The sequence below is a fragment of the Chironomus tepperi genome, unplaced genomic scaffold, assembly GCF_022539635.2.
Source record: "Chironomus tepperi strain 1889 unplaced genomic scaffold, CSIRO-AGI_Ctep_v1 contig_309, whole genome shotgun sequence".
Taxonomy (NCBI): domain Eukaryota; kingdom Metazoa; phylum Arthropoda; class Insecta; order Diptera; family Chironomidae; genus Chironomus; species Chironomus tepperi.
In genome coordinates this window covers 723,130-750,791 of record NW_027226431.1, presented here as the reverse complement: position 1 = coordinate 750,791, position 27,662 = coordinate 723,130, and the positions used below count along the sequence as shown (strand labels likewise).

The 27,662-nt window shown below is 31.5% G+C and overlaps 1 protein-coding gene across 3 annotated transcripts in view; it reads left to right on the top strand.

Moving 5' to 3' along the window:
* Positions 1-9,645: 9,645 nt before the first annotated feature.
* The window catches only part of LOC139092676 (EGFR adapter protein-like), a 65,867-nt gene continuing 47,850 nt past the window's right edge, over positions 9,646-27,662 (top strand). For all 3 annotated transcript variants that reach the window (XM_070643187.1, XM_070643188.1, XM_070643186.1), the window contains exon 1: positions 9,646-9,949. The gene's annotated coding sequence lies outside the window, so the exon portion shown is untranslated. The remainder of the gene's footprint in view (positions 9,950-27,662) is intronic.

The window sequence follows — 27,662 nt, the reverse complement described above, 5'->3', positions numbered from 1 at the left end:
TGAGCTGCTGACTGTGGAATTAAATGTTTTTTTCAGCATTTTTATATATATTTTTTTTTTGGGGAATTCAGATAAGCTTATTAATTTGCTAAACATTTTATTTAATTTATTTTTGTTTCTTATTCTTAAAAACTGGTAAATTTATTGGCATTCTTTTGAGATTTGGCCATTTAGAAAATTTGTTTTTACTTCTGTGGCTGTTTTTTTGGTGAAACGAAAAGCTATAAATCAACTTAATTCAAAATAAAAAAAAATATGCTCGTGATGATTCAATTCCATAAAATTTGAGATTCTAATAATCGCATTGTTAAAAGCAGAGTTGGTATCAGGGATTAGGAAACTCTGAAGGCTACATGGCGCAGAACTAGGGGCTTATTCAGAAAATTTTACTAGGGAAGCCCGAAACTTTTTTTATTTTTTTTTTAAACAAACAAAAAATTTAAAAATTAAAAAAAACGCTGCAAAATAAACAGTTTTAAATTTTCGAAGGAACGGAACGTGCCTCCAATGGCCTCCTGGCTACTCGACTAAACGTACGGACAAACTAGGTGACAAACTGAGAAAAAGAGTCAAATGAAAAGCTTTTTGTTGTAACCGAAGTTCCACATGGAAGGGTGGTTACAGTAAGTTGGTAAGGATCAAATCAGAATGCACAATATTAGAGATGTCAATACAAATACCCAAATACCCAAATATTTGGGGTATTTCGTACTACTTGGGTACCCCAAATATTTGGGTGTAAACCCAAATATATTTGGATCTGCTTTAAATTATCACTTTTTAGGTACTTAAATAAAAAATTCATTAAATTTTTGATTTTACCAGTGAAATTTATAGTGAATTTTTTTTTAATAATTTGATTTTAACTTCATATTTTAAAACATAAAGCCTAATAAGCTTACATTAATAAAATTTGTCAATCATAAAGCTAGCATAGATAATTATATTGAATTTAAGTTATATTTAAATGTTTTTTGATACATAATCTAGGCCGAATGTAAAGTAAAATTGCATAAATTCAGCCTTATCATTATCCAGACACGATAGGCAGGAAGACAAGGAGATAATTATATTTCTGTATATAAATAATAGAAGAAAAAATCTTTGAAAATAAAGTTTTGTTGATCTGTATGAGACAAATATGTTCATCAAGAATTTGAAAATCTATTCAAGAATCTGCTGTCAATGTCTGTTTTAAACATCTTTCGTGGGTACAACGGTAAAAATGGGTACAAGAGTTAAAATAATTATTAGATTGACTTTTTAATTTTAATTAAACTAAGTTGCGAATGTCTTTTCCAATAATGAAACAATGCAATGACTATTATTTGAGAACATTTTTAAAAAAAACTTTTTGAAATTGTCCATTTTTCTACTTTTTAGACCAAAATTTTTTTTAAAAATATTTGTACAAATATTTGGGGTTTACTATTTGGGTATTTGGGTATTTGTACAAATAGTAAAAACCCAAATAATTGACATCTCTACACAATATGTACTTAATTCTGCTATGTTTATAAAAATGATGTTGTGTAACTAAGTAAAAAGAGTTAGAGTGTAAACATAAATGGTACATCCTTTCATTAAGGAGACAGAGGTTCAATTCCTAAATTTAATGATTAGATTGCAAAAGTAAATGAGTGTTATTTTTATTTCGACTTTTTTGCCTAATTTTAGACAATTTAATAAACATGTAACTTGTTATCACATTGTTATCGAACCTGTATGCCGCGGCACTCTGGTGTTACTAGTGTCTCAAGTCAAAAGTGATACTGGAGCCACTAGAGTTACTAGTGTCACTAGTGTGCCGCTTATTGGAAATCCATGTACCGTATGCCGTGTTGGTTTTCGATCAAGGTTTACCACCAAGATGGTCCGTGGCGCTAAAAAGTTTGCATTATCCGGAGAATTGAGAATATATAAAAACCAATTGAAATGTTATACTTCACAAGTGTCAACAGAAAACATTTCATACAAATCTTAATCGATTTTTACCAGAAATCATCCGAAATCTACAGGCTTACATTTCCTGTGTTTTAGATGCGCCGCCTGTAATTTTGGGCTGTTTTTCTGGCTGTTTCTTATAGTTCGTTCAAGGATTCAGACCTGTGTTTATTGTCTGCAACCCTGCAATTTTTGTCTAAATCCCCGCAATTTTGAACGAGCCCTAGTTTTTAACGACCTACTTCTGCATCCTAAATCATCATTAAAATCCAAAAAGAATTCCCATTTCCATTCAACATCCTCATTAAAATCACCATCCAACTCTGCTCAGATATTCAATTCACATCTTTTCATAATATTTTTGGTCTCATAAAAGCACACGATCGAATTCAGTCCATTCATTCCTGAGCATACGGAATAAGAAATTTTAAGACATATCACGAGATTTATTTGCCGGGCATATAAATTGATGCCCAAGAATGCCTTAAAAGAATGAAAATATAAGATGCGATAGAGATGAGAGAAATTCATTTTGTAGGCAGGAGAGAAGATGTGTTTATTATTTTTATATTATTGTGAAAAAAATGAGGATTAGCGAGCTACTGATGCTCAACGTTCGGCATTTTTTAATACTTTTTATGGCTTGGTATTATTGATTTCTGGATTTTTGTTTTGGTTTTGTACGTGAAGAGACAATAAACGCAAGACAAACGAATAATTTTTGCTCTGCTTTGCTTTTTGGATATAGCTTTTAAAGGGAATTGCTTTTTTTGGGGTCAATCGTAAATGAGGTTTATTTAAAATTGAAGCTGCATTTTCAATTTGTTATATAAATTAGGTTAAGAACTCATTGATTGCGAGTGGGTCGGTGGCGGATTGGTTTAGTCCTTCGGTATCTAATTATTGTAATACCACGACCCAACAATCACGGGTTCGAGACTCGTCATGAGAAATTTATTTTGTCCTTTTTCGAATTATATGCAGTGAAAAACCCGACTTTTGTAGACTACAAAGTGGAATTGCCATCAAATCAGCAGGTTCTGATCACACTATAAACTGTAGGTCTACTGAAATTTTAAGCACTGATACTCAAATTTGTATTGCTGATCCTAGTTCTTCGTTAGTTTTAGGAGTCTATGTTTCTCTCTACATTTGCTAGCCTCGAACCAAATCGCCCGCAGGATATTGTTCATAATGGTATATCCAAACATTTCTGACAGCACACTAATGTGCAATTGCGGCTGAGATGTTGTCCCACTGATCTAATCGAATACGAGTGGGTATGCCTCGACTAAAGCCACTCACAATATATGGTTTCGCTGAGCTTAAACACACAATTTACAACACTGATCTAGATCATGCAATTGAGCAGAGTTATGAATCTCGTATTCAGTGACAAATTCCAAGATCAAGAAAATTTTACGTTAATTAGAACAAAATTCATCCAAATTACAATAACTTCTGCTTCAATCCACTTGAAACCTACTTAAGTCTCTGTTCATGGACTGTCACCCACTCCAAGAACCTCTACCTCAAATCCCTTGAATCCCTAAACAACCCACATCATTTCCAAACAATTCCCTCAAGAAAGGAGAATTGTTGTAAATCAAATTGATGTTTGTTATATATCTTGCCTACCTGTTTGTTTGTCTTCATGCCACACGAAGTCCATGAAATTACCCACCTTTTTCACCATAACATGTCTATTTAAAGAAGATGTACGAAATTCTACACTATTATTAACTTCATGATCATGAAAATATATTTTAAGAGAGTTGAAATGAGAAAAAAGTATTTTAATACAGAAGATGTAAAGGCTTTAGAAGATGAGAAGAACTGGAAACGTTTAGAAGATCCAAAAGAGGAGATGAGAACACAAAACTGACAGTTAAATTAGGGCAAAAATCTAAGACAAGATTGTTTATATATAAATTTCATTTTTTGTTGCTCAATAGCTTGTTTGGCATGAGGTCTCATGAGTATTAACTTAAATTGTGCAGATCGTTGCCAATTTCATTGTTTGCTTATTGAGGCGCACCTCAAACAATTGCATAACAAAATCAGATTATGAAAAAAGTTTAATTGCACATGATTTTTTAAGTATGAAAATTATGATTGATGATCCCATTGAGATGAAGCTTTCGTCAAAATGGTAAAGTCATGCTAATGGAAAATTACATGGACATGACTTTAGTTGCCTATGTGAGGGGGATTGATGGATGGAGTTTTAATGATGTTGGTGATATGTTTAGTAACTTATGAGAATAGTTTGGAATATTTTGAGTTTTTGGTAGTTTGGATTGCAGTTAAGGATGACTATGAATTGACAAATATAGATTGTCTTGCATTACAATAAGCTTCTTATTTAGGGGTTTAATGATTACGTAACCGAAGTCGGCTTTTTTTACCCCACCACCTAACACACTTACGCCAAACCGTCTTCCTCTACACCTCATTGAGTTAACGCCTCCTTTCTGACTTACCTACTTCCTTATCCACGTGTGTCTATTGCCGCGTTCAGAATTAGTTACAAACTGGTTATTTCTTGAAGCAACTTCAGCCAATTTATTGCACTAGGCACTTTAGCATGCTGTCATACCGTTTGTCATTTTCATCGTTTTGGACTTTTTCAGCTACCCTCAATGACCAAACGTAGATCAATAAAGTCACTAGTGTGTGTGAAGTATGTTGGTCCAAGTTTGAATTTCAAGCTGAAACTTCGCATGTTTAAAGATACTTGCCGATCCGACAATGAACATGAATGTGTTCATAAAAGTGCTCAATTATTGAGCATACTCATAAGCACCATTATTTAGGAGTATCCGCAATATCTGTTAGATTTGGCTATCGCTAAGTGATCATATTGTCTGTTTTAGCCTTCAGCCACAGTTGACATTCGTCTGTTGAATCAGGCCTCTATAACAAAATAAGTCGGCTTTTGTCAATTCATCAATTCATTTAGTTAAATTGCAAATTTACTCATTGATCCTTTGAAAAATTCAATTCCGCAGCAAAAATCCCGAATCCTTATCATATTCATCACTCAATCTCAACGAGTATCCTCATCTAGTATTTATCATTTTCACATAAAGCACAGAATCGTTTTTGATTTAGATGAGAAATATTGAATTCATCTCCATTTCATTCTTATTCTTTTTTTGTTATATGAATTAAGAGAGTCTCCAATAAATACATAATAAATGGGCTAAAGGCCAAGACACAATTATTTTTATTCCTTTATTTTTTTGTTATTTGTTCCTCGCAAAACAGACCTCACACAGCGATATATCCATGTAAAAATACTTAATTTCATTTCAAATGTTTACTTTTTCGAGAATGAAAATGGACAAGAAGCATTTATCGATTCAGAACAGCATTCGTGGATTGATGATCAAAATGAGAAGGAACAAAAAGGTGCACAGAAGTAACAAAAAATAATTAAAAACGAAGGCACAGAATTGATAATGAAAAAATCACTGTTTGATCATTATTTTGTTGTGCTAAAAATCACACTCTCATTAATTGCATTTATCGTATGTCGCATGTGCAATTCTTACTTTTTTTGTTGCCATTCTTCCTCCTTACGTTTTCATTCTTTTCAATTTCGTGTTGCGTTTAATTCGTTTTTATGTCACTCGCATAAATACCAATGTGATTCTTTGAATGTTCTGTAACACTGAATTTTAACATTTAAGAGTCTGTGTAGCACGTGTAGCCAATAAAGTTCACATCACATCTAGACTATTGAGTCATCTTTTGGGTCACAGGTAAGCTCAAGTCTGACTTGAAAGCCGACCAAATGTCCAACTTGAAAACCTAAAACCAGGATGGGTATGGTGTGATTCACCATCTTCGTCCACCTTCTCCAAACCTAACATGTACAAAGAAAGCAAGAGATTGCAAAAATGACTGGATCCGTTTAATAGCGGACAGTAAGAATATAATTTAGACCTACAATATTATACAGGAACTGAAACCGCACCTAAATTTACGGAGATATCGAGGAATGAAATTAGGGTTTATCGAAGTCTCAATTTCTGGCTTTATCCGGTTGTTTTCGCCGAGTGGCAGCCACTTGGCTTTAAGTATACGACCGACTCGTCGCCGTGGTGGCAACATTTCAATTTGTGCCGATAGACCAATACCGAAACTGGAATCAAGTCTCGACAAGTCTCTAAACTGAGACCGGAAAGTCTTGGACTCGGTCATGACAACTTCTAATTGAAACTCGATAGATTTTCCTGAGGAAATATTCGTAATTATTCATAGGATTAAATAAGTAAGCTTTACCCAAACAGTATGATAAATTTGGTTAATTAATCCAAAATCCGGCAACAGACTGGTGTGACCCTGACTTGGAGTTTTGATTCGGTTTGAATTCGTCTTTTGGATTCAGTTTAAATATGGCATTTGGTATGAATCCATGATCCATGGACTCAATTTGGATCCGACATCACGTAAAAGTCACAACAGTCTGATCCGGATTTCGTATATCGATCTCACCAACTTGTGCTATTATGGTATATAATGCGAATCCATTATTGAGTATCAAGTCAATTTTACTAAAGAGCTATTGAGTAACTCGAGTATTGAAGCATTAAGAATGAGGTAAAGTATCAATCCCTTTGACATTTGACAGATGATATTCGTTGATGTAGCACACAAAGCAAGACTGAAACAGCGTTTTCAGTTACATGAGATTTTAAAGAGATATAGATGAAGAATTACTGTTTCGAACCTTTGATTGCTAATTTGATATGATAATAATTCATAGTTATTAGATACTAAGCTCCTCTCACTTTGGTGAAATGACTAAAAGCACAAATTGGTTAATCGATCAAAAATCCGGTACTAGGCTGACGTCACTCTGAGTTTGTCAAAGTCAATCTATATCCGGTTTCACGCACAAGCCTGGTTCCGGATTTTAACGTGGTAGCTTGACGCTCTTTGTCTCTAGGCCTCTAGACGTCCATAATTTCTAGGACATTTGGTGTCCCTGATGTCTAGGTCTCTTGACCAACACCCGGTCCATCATTGTTTCAAGTACTCTGCCCCTTTCTAAAACGTGGCGCACAGGTGTCATGCCGGTCTGGTTCCGGATATTAGATCAATTAACTACCTTGAGCTTTTCGAGTCCATCATCCGGATATGAAGAGCTGAGGAGATGATGTGACTCATATCATACCCATCACTTGACCCCTTGACGTTCCGTAACATCCCAACGACCTCCAATAAAAAAAGAGTAAATTTAGAATGCTTCGGAAACAATTTTATGGACAGTTTGTGAATATTTATTTTATTGAAAAGAGAAGAAATTAACTGAGAAGAAAACATGATCGCCATTACATTTGGATATTTATCTTTTTTCTCTTTGTCTTCAACTCCTTTAGGTCATTTCTTGTATTTTTTTTTTGGGTAAGAAGAACAAAATCTTAAATTAAAAAGACACGGTAACAAGAAGAAGAACAGAACAAAATATTGCATACTAAAATTTAATTCCATTTCAAATTTAGATATGAATGTGAAAAAGGCGTTTTAATGGTTTTAATCTAAAATATTATTAATCAACAACTCATTTTAAGTGGCTACCTTTGGCTGTATGAATGGAGCTACTTAAAATGTACTTTTGTCAGCTGCGTCGAGTGATTGTTAATTTTTATGGACTTTTTTGAGATAAGATAAAGGGATATTATGAGGAGATGGACATGATTTTTATGCGACACTTTGGGGAATAATGTTCATGTTTTGGACTTTTTGGATGTGCTTGTTGTTGGATATTGAAGTCAACAGAGCGTGAAGGAGATTATGATGGAATTTAGAATTACGTGACCTTTAACAATAAATCAGAGAAATACATGAGAATTTGAACATGGAATGCAACTAAAAAATGCTTAAAATTCAAATTTGCAAGAGATATGAAATTGAAGTTGGCATTGAAAATTTTGAATTTTCGCGCGCTTTTTGAATGATTTTCGAAGTTTTTTGAAGGATTTTCGAAGTTTTTCGAAAGTGAAAATTGAATTATTTTTGATCAAATCTTAATTTACAAGCTTAATCGTTGTGTTTTTATGTTTTTAATCACTTTCTTTACATTTAATAAACTTGATTCTGGAAGCATTGATCATCACTATTTGAATAATCCAGAAATCGAACTCTTTTAAAATGTTCGAAGATGATCTTTTTAAGATTGTCAAAAATTTGAACATTTTTGAGTAAGAATTCGAAATCTTCAAAAAATTCCGAACTTTGACTGTCAAATGTCAAAAAATTCAAATATTTTTAAGTCAAAATTCAAACTTTTTAACAAAAATTCAAACTTTTTGACACATTAAATGTCAATAATTTAAATTTAAAATGCCCAAACTCTGCAGAAAATGTAAAGAAAAAAGTTTGTTTACAAAACCATATTGCAAATTGAAATTAATTTGACAAAAACAGACAAAATTTAATTAAATACACAAGAATTTGATATTTTATATCAATAAACATAAATTCAGTCAAAAATTAGCATTTCAAAGTTGAAATTTCAATTTTACAAAGTTTGAATTCAATTTGAACATTTGATTCTCGAAATCAAGATCCGGAATATCAAAAACTTGATCCGGGATATCGAAATTACATTTATTAGCCTGCAACTTCTCCAAAAATAGTCCAATGCGCCAAAAACAGCCACAATTCACATCATCCCGAAACAAAAAAAACTTTAAAAATTCATTAACAAAAATTTCAATATCGATTAGCAAAATTTTCCAATTCATTGGTCCAAAATTGGCAATATCCATTAAATCGAGAGCATATTTTCTATTTAATTTTTGCAAACACGCTCGAATGACTATAAATTGCCGAGTAGCACAAGAGAAGAGAACCAAAAACAAAAAAATAGAAATATTTTAGCTAATGGAAGTTAATAAACCTATTTAATGTCAACATTCGTAGTCAGAAAATGTAAAGTTGTTCCGCAAAACTAATCTCTGCACAGTCATTCCAGTCCAAAAAAAAAGAGAGCCGGGAAGTGAATTAAAAGCCGCTCTCACATCGCACAACTCAAAGAAACCATAAAAAATCAGAAATTTGAATGTAGATCGATCATGAGAACTGGGCATAGCAGGTAAAATACCGGAAAGAAATTCGAATGGGGTAAAAGAAGAAGCATAGAAATTATATAATTATATAGTGTAATTATCGTAACAAAAGAGGTATTCTATTGTTGGAATTTAAATTGATTTGTTCCACCATTACTAGTAATGATATTAAGGTCTATATCCAAAAATAAAATCCAGAACTGTGATAATAAGAAGGATTCCCAAAGATCTCAATCTCTCATCATTAGTCGATCCTCTCTCTCAAATATTATTTAATCTATCGTGCTCAAGCGGCGATGCACACGAAAGACGGCATCAAAAAGGAATTTGAAAAAATTTTTTACTTCCAATGGATCAAGAAAACGAATGAAATGAAAGAGGAACAAAGCTTAAATTAAATAAAACAACTCAAGCGATTGCTCACGAGCACTTCAGTTTTAATTTGACTTTCGATCGCGACGGTTGGATATTTCTTTGGTATACTTGATCCTCGGTCTTTTTTTCATCGACGGATCCGAATGCAAAAGACGAGAAAATAATTAAAGTTTTGGATTTGCTGAGTGATTCTTTCATGATCTTCTGTGTCGGGAATTTGCGAAAATGTTTGTTTTTGTTTAAGATCTATCGCCGTGCCTGTTTGCTCCAATTTTTTGTGTGGATTCTTTCGTTAATGCAGTGTGTTGTTATTCAGATTGGCTGTAATTATAAATAAAAAATAAAAAAAAATAAGAATTAAAGAAATTTTAATAGTTTTTGAAAAGGCAACAGCAGAAAGAACCAAAAAGGTGGATTTCATGTAAATAACAAAAAAGAAAGGAATATAGTGGAATAAGTGATTTAATTGTGAATATATAAATATTAAAAGAGACGAGAGTGAGATCGAGGGTGAAACAACAAATCCATCAGAACAAATTTAATGAAAGGTAAGAGCATACGATAATACTAAATTAATTTATTACTGGTTTGAAAAGGGAATTATCAAGATCAAAAAATTAATGGTCTTCGACTGTTCAACTGTTGTTTTTTTTTTACTTTTATTCTTTATATTTTATTGGATATATAATACATTTTAAATAAGAATAAGAAATGAGGAGGAAAAAATATTTTTTTTTGTCGTCGATTTATTGATTGAGGAGTCTAAAGCGCAGATTTGTGGAAATGATCAGCATTTGCTGTGAAATTTTCTCTCACAAACTTAGTTAATTGATTTGAATTTTTAATAAAATTTGAATTTTAAAGATATTTTGAATTTCAGATTTTAATGGATTCCAAAGATCCAAAATTTAAATGAATTTCAAAATTCAAAATTTAACGATTTTCAAAACTTCAAATTTTGTCTCCTTTCAAATTTTTACTGGTTTTCAAAATTTGAATCTTTAAAATTTTAAATAAAGTTAAATCATTTCTCGGATTTTAAACTGATTTCAAAAATTCTATTTTTTTTTAATTTCAAAAATTTAAGTTCAAATGGATTTCGAAGATAGAAATTCAACAGTTTTAAAAGGATTTTCACAAATTTGAATTTTTATGATTTTAAAAAAATCAAATTTAAATGGATTCAAAAACTGAAATTCAACGGTTTTTAAAATTCAAATTTTGACAAGTTTTTAAAATTCATATTTTTACAGAATTTAAATAGAATTTAAAAGTTCAAGTTTGAACGGTTTTAAAATAATTAAATTTCAACGATTTTCAAAAATTCAAATTTTAATGGATTTCAAAAGAGTTTATAACGAATTTCAAAGATTCAAATTTTGTAGATTTTAAAATATTGAAAATTTTGCAAAATTCAAGTTTTTTATCAAACTTTAAAAATTTTCAAAATTTAAAATTTCAAAATTTTTGAAAATTTTAAGTTTGATTTTCTGAAATTTTAAACATTCTAACGGATTTTAAAGGATTCTTAAAAATTCAAAATATAGACACAATATTCAGTACCTTACAAATCGATCGTCAAGCCAATATGTATCTCAATGGCACTGATCACCTGACTTATTCATCTCACAGCGCAATCTTCCACATACCCAGTCAACCAAAGTGCATTGCTAATCCACCAACTTTCAAAAAATACTAAATAAAATCTCATCGAATGTGAACGAGTTTCAAAGTGGTAATGATGTTTAAGAATTAAAATTCCTTGATGGTTATCCATTCAAGCGAAAGATTTCTTTTCTTATTTCTTATACATTTTGTAGCTCACATCTACGTGCATATAAATATAAGGTTCTTATTTAGGCAATCGAAATTGCATTTTATGTCGCATATTAAGTCACGACATGCTATCATAAATTTTTTACATCTTTCCATCTCTCTTCCTTAACTTTTCATATTATTTTGCCTCGCTTTTTTTCTCACAAAATGTGCACAACAAAATAAATATAATTTTTTTTATTTTAACATCGATAAATTTTTATTTTCGCACAAATCGTTTTCAATAATGAATGTGTAGGCGTCTCAACAAGTGTTTCCTACGCACGACTCTCTTTTTTTCGTACTCAACACTTAACAATTTTCTTTACTTTTCGCGTACGACTCATTGTTTTGGGGGTTCTATTTGGTCGTAATATTGGATTTGTTTGTCTAGTCAGAATTTTGAGATGGCAAATTGGTAGACATTAGAGCTCGATGTCGACTCAGATTTTGTAATTAAAAGGTTGAGTTGACTCGGCACAATACAAAGTTCAGGTTGAATCCAAGCTCAGATAAATAGTTTGAGGTTAGGTTTCAGTACTAGTCCAGTCAGTTCTACAATTAATTCTCGTAATGTCATGAGCAGTACACCTGGCTGCCAAACCTGAGTTGCTTTAGGTGAGGCTGTTTCTATAAGGCTGTTCGAATTACTAAGAATATTTAGTTAAATTCTTTAGCACCGCGATTCAGTGATTGGGAGATCGACCTCTGGTAGAAATCGAACTCACATCCTCACACATTTTCATAAAAGAGACCGTTCCAGGAATCCGACTTTTGTCTAATCTCTCAACCACAGAGACCTTACCGTGTGCGGTGACAAATTCGTATCTTATTCAAGATCACTGTCGGAAAACCTGCATGCCGCCGAATTTATTTGGAAATGTCATGAACCCGATATTGTGTGCGGTTTCAGTAGTAGCTTAACACCAAGGTGTGTCGTGCATCAATAAAGGTTGATCACCACCGGTCTAGATCAGTATTAGTATTAACTGTCAAAATGTTCTTGTCCCACGGCACAGTTTGAGGTAAGCCAACCAAAACTGCACACAGCATCCAGTTCGTGACATTTCCAAATATATTAGGCGGCATGCAGGTTTTCCGACAGTGATCTTGTATAAGATACGAATTTGTCACCAACAATTAAGATCCAAACATTTGTGGCGGTAAACAGGTTGCCCATCACTAATCTAGAGCGATAATGTGCTCATCATATAGTCATTCTGTTAATCACATACTTTAACTAGTTGATCAAGTAGCATCCAATCATGACCCCTAGTCTATAAAATATTCACAAAAACTGTTCAAAACATTTACAGCTAATGAGACTACAATTGGCAAAGTCACTCGGAATTAATTGAAATAACTCGAAGCAAAAAATGATCTTTTTTTTGTGGACATTCACTTGCATACCAATATTTGCTAAGGTCACAAAATATATTATTGCATGATTTTAAGAAATATTTCAATATTGGCAAGCAGTGCAATTTAAGTCATGTTTTATGTAGATATAGTAAACAGATAAATGATCGTATATCTCACAATATTCTCGCTAGACAAATAAATTCTTTTTTTTTTGTATTCCACACCTTGAATATAATAATAAAGTAAAGCATATATACAGCATACAACAAACTAGCGAATGAATGCAAACATAAATATAATGAATAAAAAAAAGAATGAAAAGTGCATTCATAATGAATTAGTACCTTATTGATCCAGAATTGAATAATAATAATAATCAATGGGTATCTCCCCTATTTTCATTCTTTTTACTTCTTTTTAAACCTCCTAAAAAATTATAATCTTAAAGATATTCAGATCTATAGGATGAGAAAGTTAAAAGTGAATCAAGTTTGGGATGATTAGTGCATTTACTATAGAATTAAAGAAGGGTCATGAAAGAGTATGAAAATTTAACGGTTACAAAATATTTGAAATAAGTTGAATGTTCAAAACAATTTGAAAAATAACTGTCAAAAAATGTTTAAATTTCTGTCAAATACGGTCAAAAATTAACGGTCAAAATTTTTTTGAAATAGCTGTCATGATTCATGAATATATTTGAAAATTTAACGGTTTTGAAGGAGCAAACTGGCAAAAAGTAGAATAAATTTTAGATATTAACGGTGAAATATATTTCAAAATTTAACAGTCAGAGAAAAATTTGAAAATCTACCGATCAAAATTATTTAGTAATTTAACAATCATGAAATATTTGAAAAACTAACGATCAAAAATCTTTCAAATTTTTGTGTCATTTAAATGGTAAAATCCAACTATTTCAAGTTTTCGACCCGTTCCTCAATCTAACGTTGCCCATAATTCCAATTATGGACTTAATCTCATGCATTAAACAGTCGAATTATCAGAACTTCCGAAAAAGAACAAATTTGGAAATGGTTGGATTCGAACCGACGACCTTCGAGATACCACACCAAATTTGAACCATGCACCTTACATGCTCGACCAGCAAGGTACTCAACTGCCAAAAATCTTTATGATTTTTACCTAATTAAAATAGATTTTTAAATTTTTTGAAAATTTAACGGTCAAAAATTTTTCAAATGTCTATTTTTGGAATGGATTTTTAATTTACCAATTTTAAAAGTTTAACGGTCATTTAATATTTGAAAATTTATCGGCCAAAAATTATTTGAAATTTTTTCAAAAATCCAAATAAATTTCTGAAAATTGGACAAACCGACATTAGCAACTTTATTAAAACAAAATACAATAAAATGCACCAAAAAGGCAACATAGAGTAAGAGTGAAGATTTATTATGCATCTAAAGTAAATAAATTCTTCTCCAATACAATTATTGTATCTACATATAGCTATTTACCAAAGAAAAAGAAAAATAAGAAAAAATCATTTTCTAAACTTTAATTATATACTTTATACCTACCTACATACATATTGGATATTGTAAATCACAAAAGAGTGTTTTTGTTTTCAAAATTGTGAGGATTTTTCAGATCTGAATAGAGGAATTAGATGAAAAAAGAGAGGCTTATTGTTTAGTACAGTAATAATTATTTACAATTCATGAAATGTAAGTGGATATTCACCTGACGATTGTTTGATTAGCCTATTAACACTGCAATTTGTTGGATTAGCTTCTCCAGGTCTTCTCTTGCTTCTTACAATTCGTCGACAGTCATAAATACCTTCTTCATTGATTTATTAATCTGTCTACAATTTTTTGAGCATTAAACTGTCTGGAAGATGCTTAATTTTGAACAAAAGACTGACGAGATGTTGAGCCTTTTTATGAATTTATAGCTTACTCGTGTCTCTTTAAATGTTTAAATATCATTGAGAAGCGAGAATTTTGTTTGTTGGACTATTTATAGCTTATGCAGGTAGAATTACGACTGCTCAAGATGCTAGATTTAATCGATGTTCTTGATTTGATCTTCAAGAAAACTTGATTTTTTAAGGAATTTAGAGATTTGAAGGAAATAAGTGTGAAGTTAGCGTCAAATGTCAAAATTTGAATTTGGATTGATTGAAGTTGGCATCAATCACACTTGAAGTTGGCTTCAAACTACTTGAAGTTGGCTTCAAATTACTTGAAGTTGGCGTCAAACTACTTGAAGTTGGCGTCAAACTTACTTGAAGTTGGCATCAAACTACTTGAAGTTGGCGCCAAACTACTTGAAGTTGGCATCAATCACACTTGAAGTTGGCATCAAACTTGCTTGAAGTTGGCTTCAAACTACTTGAAGTTGGCATCAAACTACTTGAAGTTGGCTTCAAACTTACTTGAAGTTGGCTTCAAACTTACTTGAAGTTGGCGCCAGACTACAAGAAGTTGGCATCGAACTGCCAAAAATTGACATCACAGTCCATGAAATTTGCTTTAAGCTTCCTAAAACGGCACAAAACTACTCAAAATTGAAAAATTTATCAAAAATATTGCAATATTCCCACAAAATGACCTTAATTAAGTTATCAATGTCGCAAAAACTACTGAGCAATCAATTTCAATGCTGAATTACCTGTGTCATGACTCCATTCTTTACAAATCACCCACCAATATCACTTCCATCTCCACCTAAACCGATTACAAAATAACTTAATAATTAAAACCACTTATAGTGCAGAAATTCTTTTGTTTCAAGATCCTTGTCATGATCATTTGATTGCTACCTGTATATCAGAAATATCTTAATTAATGTCTTGTCAATTTCAAGTCAATTAACTAAAAGGCATTATTATAATGACAACTTAATAGTCAATCAATTAAAAAAATAAAAAATCACGTTTTTAATGAAGACTTCAAATATTTTCCACTAATTGTGTATTAATAGCTGCTTTATGCTTCATGTCAATTAATCGAGATAAAGCTACCGTTGGATGCATAATTTGAGATATTTTAGAAAGTAAAGCTTAGTATCAAAATATTTTGGTATGACATACAATCTTACTGCATTCATCGACATTGTCTAGAATAAGGTTGTGTCAAGTCAGGCACATAAGTCCCCATGAGATAAAGAAAAATATTACACCTGATTGAATTATGCGATAAGAACGTAAGCATCTCACCTTTTTACACGTTTCTCGCTGCCTTTTTTTTTTTGCTGCCTGCCTGCCCACGGATTTTTTGTGTTGTTTTCATGGTTAAATCTTGATGACGATGATGATGATGATCAAAATCATATAGTTAATGCATATCTGCAATATAGGAGACATTCCATTAGACATCTACTACATCGTCTCATGTCATGCAATTTTACTTAACAATTTTTTTTTCGTTTCTGTGCTGGATCTGTTGGGTAATAAGTGGTTATGTCCATATTTTGACTGTTGGAGTTGACTTACTTAAGTAATGACTGAATATTCTGATTGTTGACTTACTTAAACATTGCTGGTATAGTTGGTCATGAAAGCAATGGGTTGATTAAGGTATGGTAACCATAAGATGCTTTGCTGATCATTCACTAGAACCGCTCTTACTTACTTAGTTGAGTATCAGCTGTGATCCTTGGCATCTCTCAGATGACTAAATGCACTTTGCCAATTGCAAATACCAATTACTTACACTGTGTCTATCAACAGTTTCCTTCTAATTTTAGAACCGCTCAAAAAACCATATTTTAATAATTTAAAAAAAATTTGATCGTTATTTTTTGGAAAAGATTCAATATTTTGATTTCAAAATATTTTTAGCCGTTATTTTTTGATAAAATTCGAGTTTCAGATTTCAAAATATTTTTATCCGTTATTTTTTGAAAAGATTAGAAATTAAAATTTCAAAAATTTTTTGGCCGTTATTCTTTGAAAAGATTCAGTTTTTTTTTGCCGTTAAAGATTTAAAATTTGGATTTCTAAATATTTTTGGCCGTTATTTTTTGAAAATATTCCAAATTTAGATTTTAAAATATTTTTGGCCGTTATTTTTCAAATCATTTTTAAATATGTAAATCAGCTACCTAAAATGCGCTCTTTGCTCCACATACTAATTAATCACTGCACAATTCTTCCTTATCCTTCCCCTGGTGCCGTGTACAATATTTTCATTTAATTTCATTTATTTAATCACAAATCACAAGACGTTCTTTTTGTGGGTGTTACAATTGTGCAAAGTTGAGGGACACAAGCAGAGTCTGAATATAAAATCAGACAAGATATACATTATATTTTTATTTCATTCATTTACCATTTGCGATATGACGATAAATAATTGCACAATTCACATTCACTGGTTGTACCTATTGCTTATTGCTGCTGTTTTCTGCTGCTGTGGCAAAAAGAGTATAGATCAGCTTCTTCACTTCATAATATGAATGTTAAATTGCATTCACAACAGCACACAGAAGAGAAAAATTAATGTAGTTATGCCTTTCTCCTTAAAAAAAACATTCAGCAGGAAATAAACTGACTTCATTTTTACAGCACAAGCTTTTTTTTCTTTCTTGCCTGCCTGCTTAACCATCACATCATAATATCATATAGTCTCTTTTTATAGATGTGCATGGGATGCCGTTAAAGTAGCTAAATGAACATGTTGTAAAAACACTGAAGGGTCTTGATTGCATTCTCATATTTCCATCTCACTCACACTTCTAAGTCAATTTTTTTAGTTGTTCAGCTCAGAGTGTGGCCGTCTCAAATTCGAATTCTTCGACTGTCGAAGACATCGAACATTTCGAACTCAACTTATTTTGAAATAAAAATTTACGTTACAAATAAAAATTTAAACAACGGTCAAAAAAAATTTAAATTTTAGCGACAATTTTTTTTTTTTTGAAAAAAATTAACAGTCGATTTTGAAAAAGCCACACTCTGGTTCAGCTATAGAGCAAGAACATTAAATTCGTTCCATGATGTGCTAACTCTATACTTACTTATATGTACATTATTTTTTTTAGAGTCAGCATGCTCAATATTGACTGCACACATTTGAGGTTTTTGTGGTGCATTTAAAATGCAATTTAATTGCAACTACTGCCTTTTTGTTGATGCGGCAGATCCAACCGTCTCTGTTTTTTATTATTATGCACAATATACATACGTCTCAAATGTTGTTTTCTAGTCGATTAACTATTACATTGTATCTATATGTACAGTTCCAATGTTCAACAATAATGTAGAAGTTCCAGTCGATCGAAGTATATTTACGGATTAGAGTATGGTTTTGGAACTTGAGAAGTGTTGTAATTCCCGTTGAGTATGTGAGAATTCAATTGATCATGGCAGTAAATGTTGTGAAATTCTTTGGATAGGATTCAATTACTGGTTATTTGATGTGTGGATTAATTTTTGCTATTTTATGTGCAATAGGTTGCTTTGTGCTGTCGTGTTGCAAGGTGGAATTTAGAGTATATTTAGGTGAATCTGTCGAATGGGAAGTGATAGACAAGGAGTTTGGTAATGGGATGAGTGTCTGGGTGCTTGTAGTTTTAATTTTTTTGGGGGGTATGAGTTCGATCCCTATCAGAGATTGTTAATTATCATAAAGTACACTAAACGATAAGGATTTCCTGACTAGCATAGGTCGGCTAATCGATCTAAAATACCGTACCAGACCGACGTGACTTCGACATTTGGTTTAAATTCGGCACCAATTGTGTGTCAGGCCTGACTGTGTGTAAGCCATCAACGTATCAAAGCTTTCCCTTCGGTAAAATTTCATGCATAGACCCCAAAACCCTCCATGAAGAAACTTTTATACAAAATTCGAGTCGATTTAAAGCTCTAGACTTACTTTTAAACCCTTCTGACTAGAACGAATGGTCCATTGCATCCAACTGACGCTCATACTTTGTTTCCACTAAAGAATTATTTTTAGCAGCCAACATAGTTATGCGCGACAATGGGCCGTTCTGCATCCCAGCTAAGGAAGTAAAGTAAGTTGACATGAAAATTGCCACTTGGATGTCATATTTAGTTACTTACTTACTTCGCTGACTGTACAGATCCATGAACTCCCTTAGTTTGCGTCTGAAGCTGGCTCTATTTCTGGCAAACGCTTGCCAATTACCGATGTGAAGTGCATAACTTGGAAGGAAGCTGTCGATAGAGATAGTGTCACACTTGGAATTGGTAATTGGCAAGCGGTAGCCAGAGATAGAACTAGCTTCAGGAACCGACTGAGGGAGGCCATGGATCACACTTGATCTGTACGGCCAGCAAATTCAGTAAGTAAGTAAGTGCATAACTGTCTCTACTAATAGCATCTTTCCATGAGTTCTCTGTGTGCCCTCGTTGCTACTATACAGTTGCTATAAAAAACGTGTACCGATCGGACATGACTTCAAAATGTCAACTTCATGCTTCCTTAAAGTACAGTCATTCCATTTCTATTTATCTATCTATTGCAATCTATAAATCAAAATTCAATAAGGAATTAGTTTTCTTTGTAAATTGGAACCCCCATAAGCTTCAATTCCGCAATTCTGCATACAATGTAAACACATGCTCCATAAAAACCACGTCTATTTAAAACATTCATATATGTATCTATATAGACATGGAGACAAAGAGATGACAAAACCGCAATGCAATTTGGTGAATGTAAACACAAAAAAAAATATTGAAAATTGGCATTGACTTCAGGAAAGAGAAAAAAAACGACAGAAAAAGAATCTTTTGTGTTGTCGAGCTGGATATTTAATAAAAAATAAATAATCTTTTCTTTTCAAACGTCGTTTTCCTTCCTTCTTAGCATTTGTGCTGGTTCTGTGTGTTATTATTGACTTGAATGTAACTTTGTATTTACTTTTTAGCCATTATTATCGGTATGACTTGCTCTTTTTTAAAAAAATAAGGAACAAACGACCGTTTTGTGAATTGAAACATACAAACTTAACAGTTACTATCTTGGGGCGATAATTTATTGCTCCTTATCCATGCGGAAATAAGGTTGAGTAGTCAGCCAAAAAAATAACATATCTGCTGTCCTCAAATATATTTTTTTTTTGCGATTATTGCTTTCTGTCGATTTCGGTTTGATGGATCATACCAAATTTATAAGAAATATCAATAACTGTAAAATGCATTATCGACCTTTTACGATTTCCTTCTTCAGGAATTCATCTCTTTATAGCCTTTTATTTCATAAGAAAAAAAATCATCACTGATGATGACCGATTATACATGAAGAATGAAGCAAGTTGAGAAGAGTTTGGGGAGGGTTAAGGTGTGTATGATGCGAATTTCAAATGGAAGCTATCTTGATTGTTATCAGGCAATGAATATGCTTTCATGGAACAAAAGTACCGCCTAATAGTCAAAGATCATGCTCTTGAGTGACTGCATACCTTAAATATAATTGATAAGCATGCTCGCAGCTTATTTTGCTCTTGGCAGTATGCTCTTTGCTTGGTAGGGATTACGGCACCTAAAAACTATTTCTTTGCTTGTTGGGGGTCAAACAGGCCTTATATAATTGCCCAGTTCGATAAGTACGGCAAGTAAAATCAAGGTAATTTAGATTTACCTTAAGAACCTTTACTAGGTCTTAAAACTGGACATACAATTAGTCAAATCAAAATGTGCCCAAATAGACATTGAAAAGCTTTTAAAATTTCATGTGGTACATCACTAGACTGCATTAGAGTGTCAATATACTTAGAGAATGGGTACGAACCCCTAGATTCATGATTGGCAAATATTCCAATGTTATTATTATGGAACCAAGTCAATTCAGAGGAATAATATTAGAGATAACGACCAAATTTCCAATTATATTCTTAAATAACTGTCATCTTGTTATCATAGTGGCACCATTTGGAATCATCTCAAGTTCAGTGCATGATATTATGTCCGCATTGACTACTTACACATGACCTTTACCATGACAAAACAATCAATATATAGTTTGACAATTAGATCCCACTTTACAGCATTAGCAAAACCTGACTTGACTTCTTAGCCACAAAATTGACTTCAATATCCATAGTATCTCAATTCAGTCACCCAAACTGACCCATCCAACTCAACTCCATACCTTCAAATGTCCACCAAATAACAAACAGAGATGAAAAGATCCAAATGAAAATTACAAAGAATAAGAATTCCCTAAGGAAGGAAAATTTGCCGGCAATTCTCCCGCTGACTTTTTAACAATTTCATTTCATTTCAATTTCTTTTTTTATTTTTGGGTTCAATTTTTTTTTATGCTGTTTGTTGCTGTTCTGTTAACAAATACACAAAATTTCTGCGACTTATTTCGAATGAGAAAATTGTTTTCTCGAATTTCAAAATGTGATCGAAACAACAACAAGAGCACGTCAATGAAGAAGAAAGGAATCTTAAGAGAAGTTATAAATAAAAATAACTTTTTTTTTTTTATTTCTCGTCTTAATTGGAAACGGAAAAAATTTAGTAAGACTTTGAAGACCCGTCGTCGTTCAATCGCTTTTTTTTATTATTCATCTTCTTCTTATGCTGTTCTGATTGAGAATCAAACGTAGGTTAAGAAATTGCATGATGGTGTCATTTGATTATGATGTCTATGATTTTGGGGTTAGAACATTGATGGGGAATCTGTGTGCCGCGAAGAATTCTTTGAAATGCTATGAACCGTATGCTGAACGCTGTTTCGAGACTTAACATCAAGGTGTGGCGTGAAAAATAAAAGGTTGCCTACCACGGGTTAAAACAGGGGCGTGATGATCAAAAGTATACCCTGATTAGAACTGTTTGGAGATTCAGTAAATTCTTTGGATGATGATAGTTTATAATGAAGAATCAATGGAGTATTAAGAGCTAGAAGGAGCAGTCCAAGTCTCAGTTTAAGAGCTTAAAATTACAAAATGATCCATAATATGCTTAAAAGCGTACATTTTATCCTATATATCCTAAAATCAGATGGCAGCGAAAAACCAGCTGTAGCGTAGTTGTTAGAACGTCTGACAACCAGCCCAAGCAACGCGACTTCGATCTCAAGGGTGTTCTACTCGGATTCGAGTTCTTTTTCGATGTCTCTAGTCACACTAACTCAGTTTGTGTATACACGACACTCAGATTGTGACTGAGTGCATTACGTAGGTATATCCTGGATTTTGCACTTTTGCAGAGTTAAAAATCTTGAGCTTTGCATTTGTGCAGTGTTGGAAAAAAGGAAAACGTCATTCCTAGATGTCATCTTTAAGTCTTATTCTTACTTCGTTGACTGGGACACACTTAAGGGCCATTGTCTCAAGAGAGAACCCTAAAGCTGGCTCTATTTTTCGAGAACTTCTGTCAATTCAAATGACAAGGATTTTAAGCGTCCTTTCCACACATCCAATTCAGGAATCCATTCCAACTGTAAGGTCAAAAATCACAAAATAATGACCTCACAACCTTCAAAATCAAAAATAATCCACATTAATCCCCAAAAATCTCAATACTCAATCAAATCACATCACCAACGCTCTATATCACTTGCCAACGATCCCCATAGACTGATGCAATACACACAGATATATGAAACATATTGGAATAGTGTGTAGAAAACAGAGAAATTATATAAACTACACATTCCCGATCAGTTCCAGAAGATTAGAAGAGAACTCAGAGGCAATTAGAAATGAATTAATTGAGTTTATATCCAAGATAGATATATAAAGCTGGATTTTTACGATGAATTGAGAATATTGAATTGATAGGAGATAAATTGTGAGATGCGGTGAATATTTAAGAGTTGTTAATGTTTCCAATTGGCTACTTCTTCAGAGATGGGAGATGAGAATACATAATAATAATGATGAAAATAACAAAAATACCACCAAAGTAGAAAATCTCATGACAACAAAATTATGTTGTTGTAATGAAGTGCTCTCGATATTCCCTTCACACATTTCATGTCTCATCCTCAACTCACTCTCAGTCCATAATAGATTCTTACATCATCGTCATGGTCATGTTGCTAAGACACATATTAAATGAAATGAATGAAATATCAATCATGTTGTAATTTTAATAAATTGTTTTTAATGAAATTCCTTCACATAGCCACACCACACCGGTGATCAAACATATATGTCTGCATGATGATGAGAGTAATAGCCATTACAATTTTAACATTTTTTTTTTTGATAGATAGATTTCTCATCTAAACAAAATACAAAATATCCGTGGCATGTTCTTTTTGAATTATAAGTATGAAATTAATTTGGATTTGGAATTGATTTGAATATTGCGCATATTTTGATGGAGTTATTGAATGGTATTCTTTGGGAAATATTAAGAAATTTAAATTGGGATTTATTCATAATGTGAATTAATAAATTTGATGCTTACGATGATCAATAACAGGAAGTTTGATAATGACATGGTTCGAATCCTGCATAAAATATATTAAATAATTCTTTAAGTAATATAACTGATGAACGTTTCTTTTTTGCGTTTGATTATATATTTTGTGTGAGGTCCTTTTTAAATGGCAATAAATGTTAAGGATAAGAGTCGTTGATATGGACCATTGTGAAAAATATATAAGATTTACTACGTAAAAGAGAACTAAACCACAATTCAAAAATTCTATGAAAATTGAACTTACTTGTGAACACTTTATACAATAGATTCTATCAAAGATTATGATCACATTCCTTTTTGGATTTCCAAATGTAAATTACACTTCACAATGCCTCAGTCAATGATAGGCGAACTATGTACCGCAGCACACAAGTCACAAAACCTGATATTATTGAATTAAAAATTTAGTATGTGCCATCCAAAACTGTTTTAGGGTAAGCACTTCATCATACTAGGTTCACCACTACACTGCAGAAGTAGTATGGTTGTGCTGTAATGTACTTTAATATAATTGAATTATTTGTCCCGAAGGATTAGGATCTGATCAGTTTTAGACACTTTAAGGGCGCACTATCGTTGTAAATTTGAATCAAGCTTGGCATCAAGAATGTTAAAATTATGAAATTTATCAAAAATGTTCAAAATGTGACGTTATAGTTCCAGATTCCTGATTATTAGAATTTATAAATATATTATAAAATGCATAATGTGATCAATACTTTATATTAATCACAAAATCAAGTTCGCATATAAATTAAATAGCTCATAAATTCGTAATCATGTAAATTGCTTATAAGGTTCAGGTTCAAATCCTAATTATAAAATATCGATTTCATCCCGTTCACTTACATTATTATTTTTTGTAGTTGTTGAAATTCCCAAACCTTTTTTTTTGCCACCCTTTCCTCCACAAAAACCAGCTAAAAACTTCAAACTACAAACTAAAAATTGAAGAAAAAGCACAGAAAGAAATTCTCTCTCTACTGGTTTTTGTTTTATAATCATCAAAAAATTGAAATGCCTAAGAAATTCGTGTTTTCGATCTTTTTTTTTTTCTTACTTCTTTCACATCTCTCGCATTGCTTCTTATTCTTATTCATTTCGTTTTTTATAAGAAAGATTTCAATTAAACTTCAAAAAAAAATGTAAGGGAATAAAAAAGGTAAAATAATACAACAAGTCGGCAAATTACTTCTACAGTTGGATATGAAGTTTTCTTTTTCATGATTATTTCTGATTATTTCTCTCATATTTTAATATAAGTTAAATAAACTCCGAGATTCAGCCTTAATTTTTAAGTCTCGTTATAAAAAAAATGTAAACACGAAGAAATCAGGCGCAAAAATATAAGATTTTGGATATACTTTTTAGATCTATCAATTTGTACCTTTCTAAAGATTATTATGATGATGATTTTGGTAGGATGAGACTTGAACATGCACGCTTTAGCATGTTTACATCTTAATTTCTGGCATTTTTTTAATTAAGTGACCTCATCATCCATACAACACAATTAGACCTGCTAGTTAACTTGTTATAGTGACTGTCAAATGTTATCTTGTCTATTTTGTCATGCAGAGTTGGATATTTTATGGCTTGCGATTTTTTACGATCATTTTTTATGACAGTAGAGCGGAATTTGTAGTACGCACATATTTGGTGTATCTTATCGTGTTGATCTCGTGAGGTTGACTTACTGTGAGATTCATGACTGGGAATTTAAGACCTAGATTTTGCGTATGTTTATTTAAATTTTTTGATGACTAAGTGTGTTTGGTATGCCAAACTTGATGTTTTTGGATGTTTTGAATAAAATTATTGTGAATTTTGGATTTTAAATCAATAAAATCTATTAAAACTTTGAAATTAATTTTGGAAAATTTGAATGTAACGACCAAAAGCTTCAAACTTGTGTTTAAGCGAATTTCGAAAAAATTCGAAATTAATCTCGAAAAATTCGAAATTGATTTTGAAAAACTTCGAAAATTTTTATTTTGAAAAAGTTGAAAAATTTTGAAAAGTTTTCGAAAAAATTAACATCGAAAAAGTTCTTCAAAATTTTAAAAAATTGAAATTAATTCGAAAAAGTTCGAAATTAATTTTGAAGAAATTCGAAATTGGATTTGAAAATTTCGAAATTAATGTCAAAAAATTCGAAATTAATTATTAAAAACTTCGAAATTAGATTTAAAAATTTTAAAATTAAATCGAAAATTTCAAAATTTTTTGAAAATTCAAAATTAATTTCGAAAAATTTTCGAAATTAATTTCGAAAAATTCGAATTAATGTCGAAAATTCGAAATTAATTTCGAAAAATTCAAAATTTATGTCGAAAATTTCGAAATCAATGTCGAAAATCTTTTAAAAAATTCTGAAAATTAAAATTTCGAAATTAATTTCGAAAAATTCGAAGATAATTTCGAAAATCAAATAAAACTTGAATTCTAATTGACAATCAATCGAATGTAAGCTTTAACCCAACAATATCACCAATAACTCAGATCAAATGTATCTTTATCGTTATTAACATGATTCATAGTTGAGCATTAGCGCAACCGAACGATGTAATAAGAAGCTTAGCAAGAAGCGATTTGATAAGCGATGAGATGGTAAATGGTTGTGCATGGTGAAATATTTTTTATGACTAACTTCGTAGATAAAACTTTCATTTTAGCGCAAAATACAGAATTTTATTGGAATTCCAGTATGGGAAAGAAATAAATTATATACAGATGTATGCATATTATCGTCATACATGATACAAAGAAGCATGAGAGCATGAGTAGATATTGGGGACAAAGCAATCAGCACAGTTTTCTATTCAATATCAAATTATTTATTTCATCTGTCATTTTCTTTCTGTATAAAAATTCATAGCTGGATTTTTTTTTCTTCTTTCTCTCTTTCTCATTGCCTTCTTTTATCTTGTTTAAAGCATCTCATGCTCTTTCCATCTCCAATATTTGCTAAAAAAAAAAATCGATTTTGTGTTTAAGCAAAAACGAGAATTTTATTTATTAAAATTATGCAAATGCAGTATCAAATTACAGTTTTCAATAAATTACCTCATCAGTTTTTCATTTCAATCTTGGGAACTTGTGCCACGCTCTTTTTCTATGCCTGCCTGCCTTGCTTTCTGTCTATCATCTCTTTCTTTTCTTTTTCTTTAATACTCCTCATATTCCGCATCATTTCATTTATCATTTATACTAAACTAAATATCTACACATAACATTCCTTTAGACTTGATGGATTAAATTTCTTCTTATCAATTTTAACTCTTTTTTTTTTTGTTGAGAATGGAAATGGCAAAGTTCGCAATTAGAATGGCTTTTTGTCTGACTGTGAACAAGTTCTTTATCTTGAAGATTCAAATCTTAAATTTCTTTGACATTTAAATTTTTAAGGATCAAGTTTTGAAGTTCAAAATTCAAATTTTTAACGGTCGAAAAAATTTTAAATTTTGAAGTTAAAATTTTGAACTCAAAAAACACGTGGTTTTGCTTATTTGATGAAAAATCTTTAATTAATGTGTTCAGAGACAATCATGTGCTTTAAAACTATTAAGCATCTATAAAACTCGATGGCACAGAGCTAATGCTTCAAACTAGAACTCTCTACGGTATCTGGCTGTTGAGATATCGCGCCTCATTTCCAAGCCAGTCAATCCTAAATTACCTGACAACTGACCACGTCTATTCTAATCCAAATTGATATGCGATTTATTGATTCAAAGCACATTTTTAAGCACCCTTTTGTTTAAAATTGGCTAAAAAATTGACTTTTATGTTTCGAATATTTATGTCCGTTAAATTATCAAAATTTTGACTGTTGATTTTTAAATAATTTATGACCGTTATTTTCAAAAATTAATTTTTACTTTAAATTTTCAAATATTTTTCAACCATTAAAAATTTGACGGTTTATTTTCAAATAATTTTTGACCGTTATTTTGCAAAATAATGTTGAATTTTCAAATATTTTCAAAAAGTGACCAAAAATTACATTTTAAAATTTTTCAAGTTGTTACTTTTTTTTCAAATATTCTTTGAACCGTTATTTTTGATCCTAAATTACAACATAAAAACTGCGCTTCCTTTGTCCATAACTGATCACGTCTATTCTAATTCAGTAAATTGATATGCGATTTATTGATTCATTGCACTACTCACATTCATTTACTACGATAGCTTGGGAATTATTTTTTTTTTATATATTTTACGTTCTAATAAAAATATTCACGAAACTGCCATTTCAGCCTTATACTCCCCATGTTGTCTCCACAATGCCACTGTTGGGTAGAACTTTTTTTCTCTCTTTCCCAAAACTATTTTTGCATACGGAATTGTAAAATTTTATGGCCATCAAGCAATTCGATATTTTTGCTATTTAAAAATTTTTATGTTCATTTTAAATTATGATTCCTATTTTAATGTTGATGTCCTAACGGGATCTGATCCGAAGATCTTGAAAACATCATTAACTAAAATTAAAACTATGAATTGGATAGGAATTAAAAATGCAGGAATAAATTTATTTCCATTCATGTGTAGGTCTCTAATTAAAAATTTAAATATTTAACTTTATTGAGGATTTTTTAAGACGTCGTAAAAATTTAAGGCAGATTCTAGAGATTTAAAATTAACTTTGGAGAAAGTCCTTTGAATATTGAATTTTATTGAGTTAATGAACTATG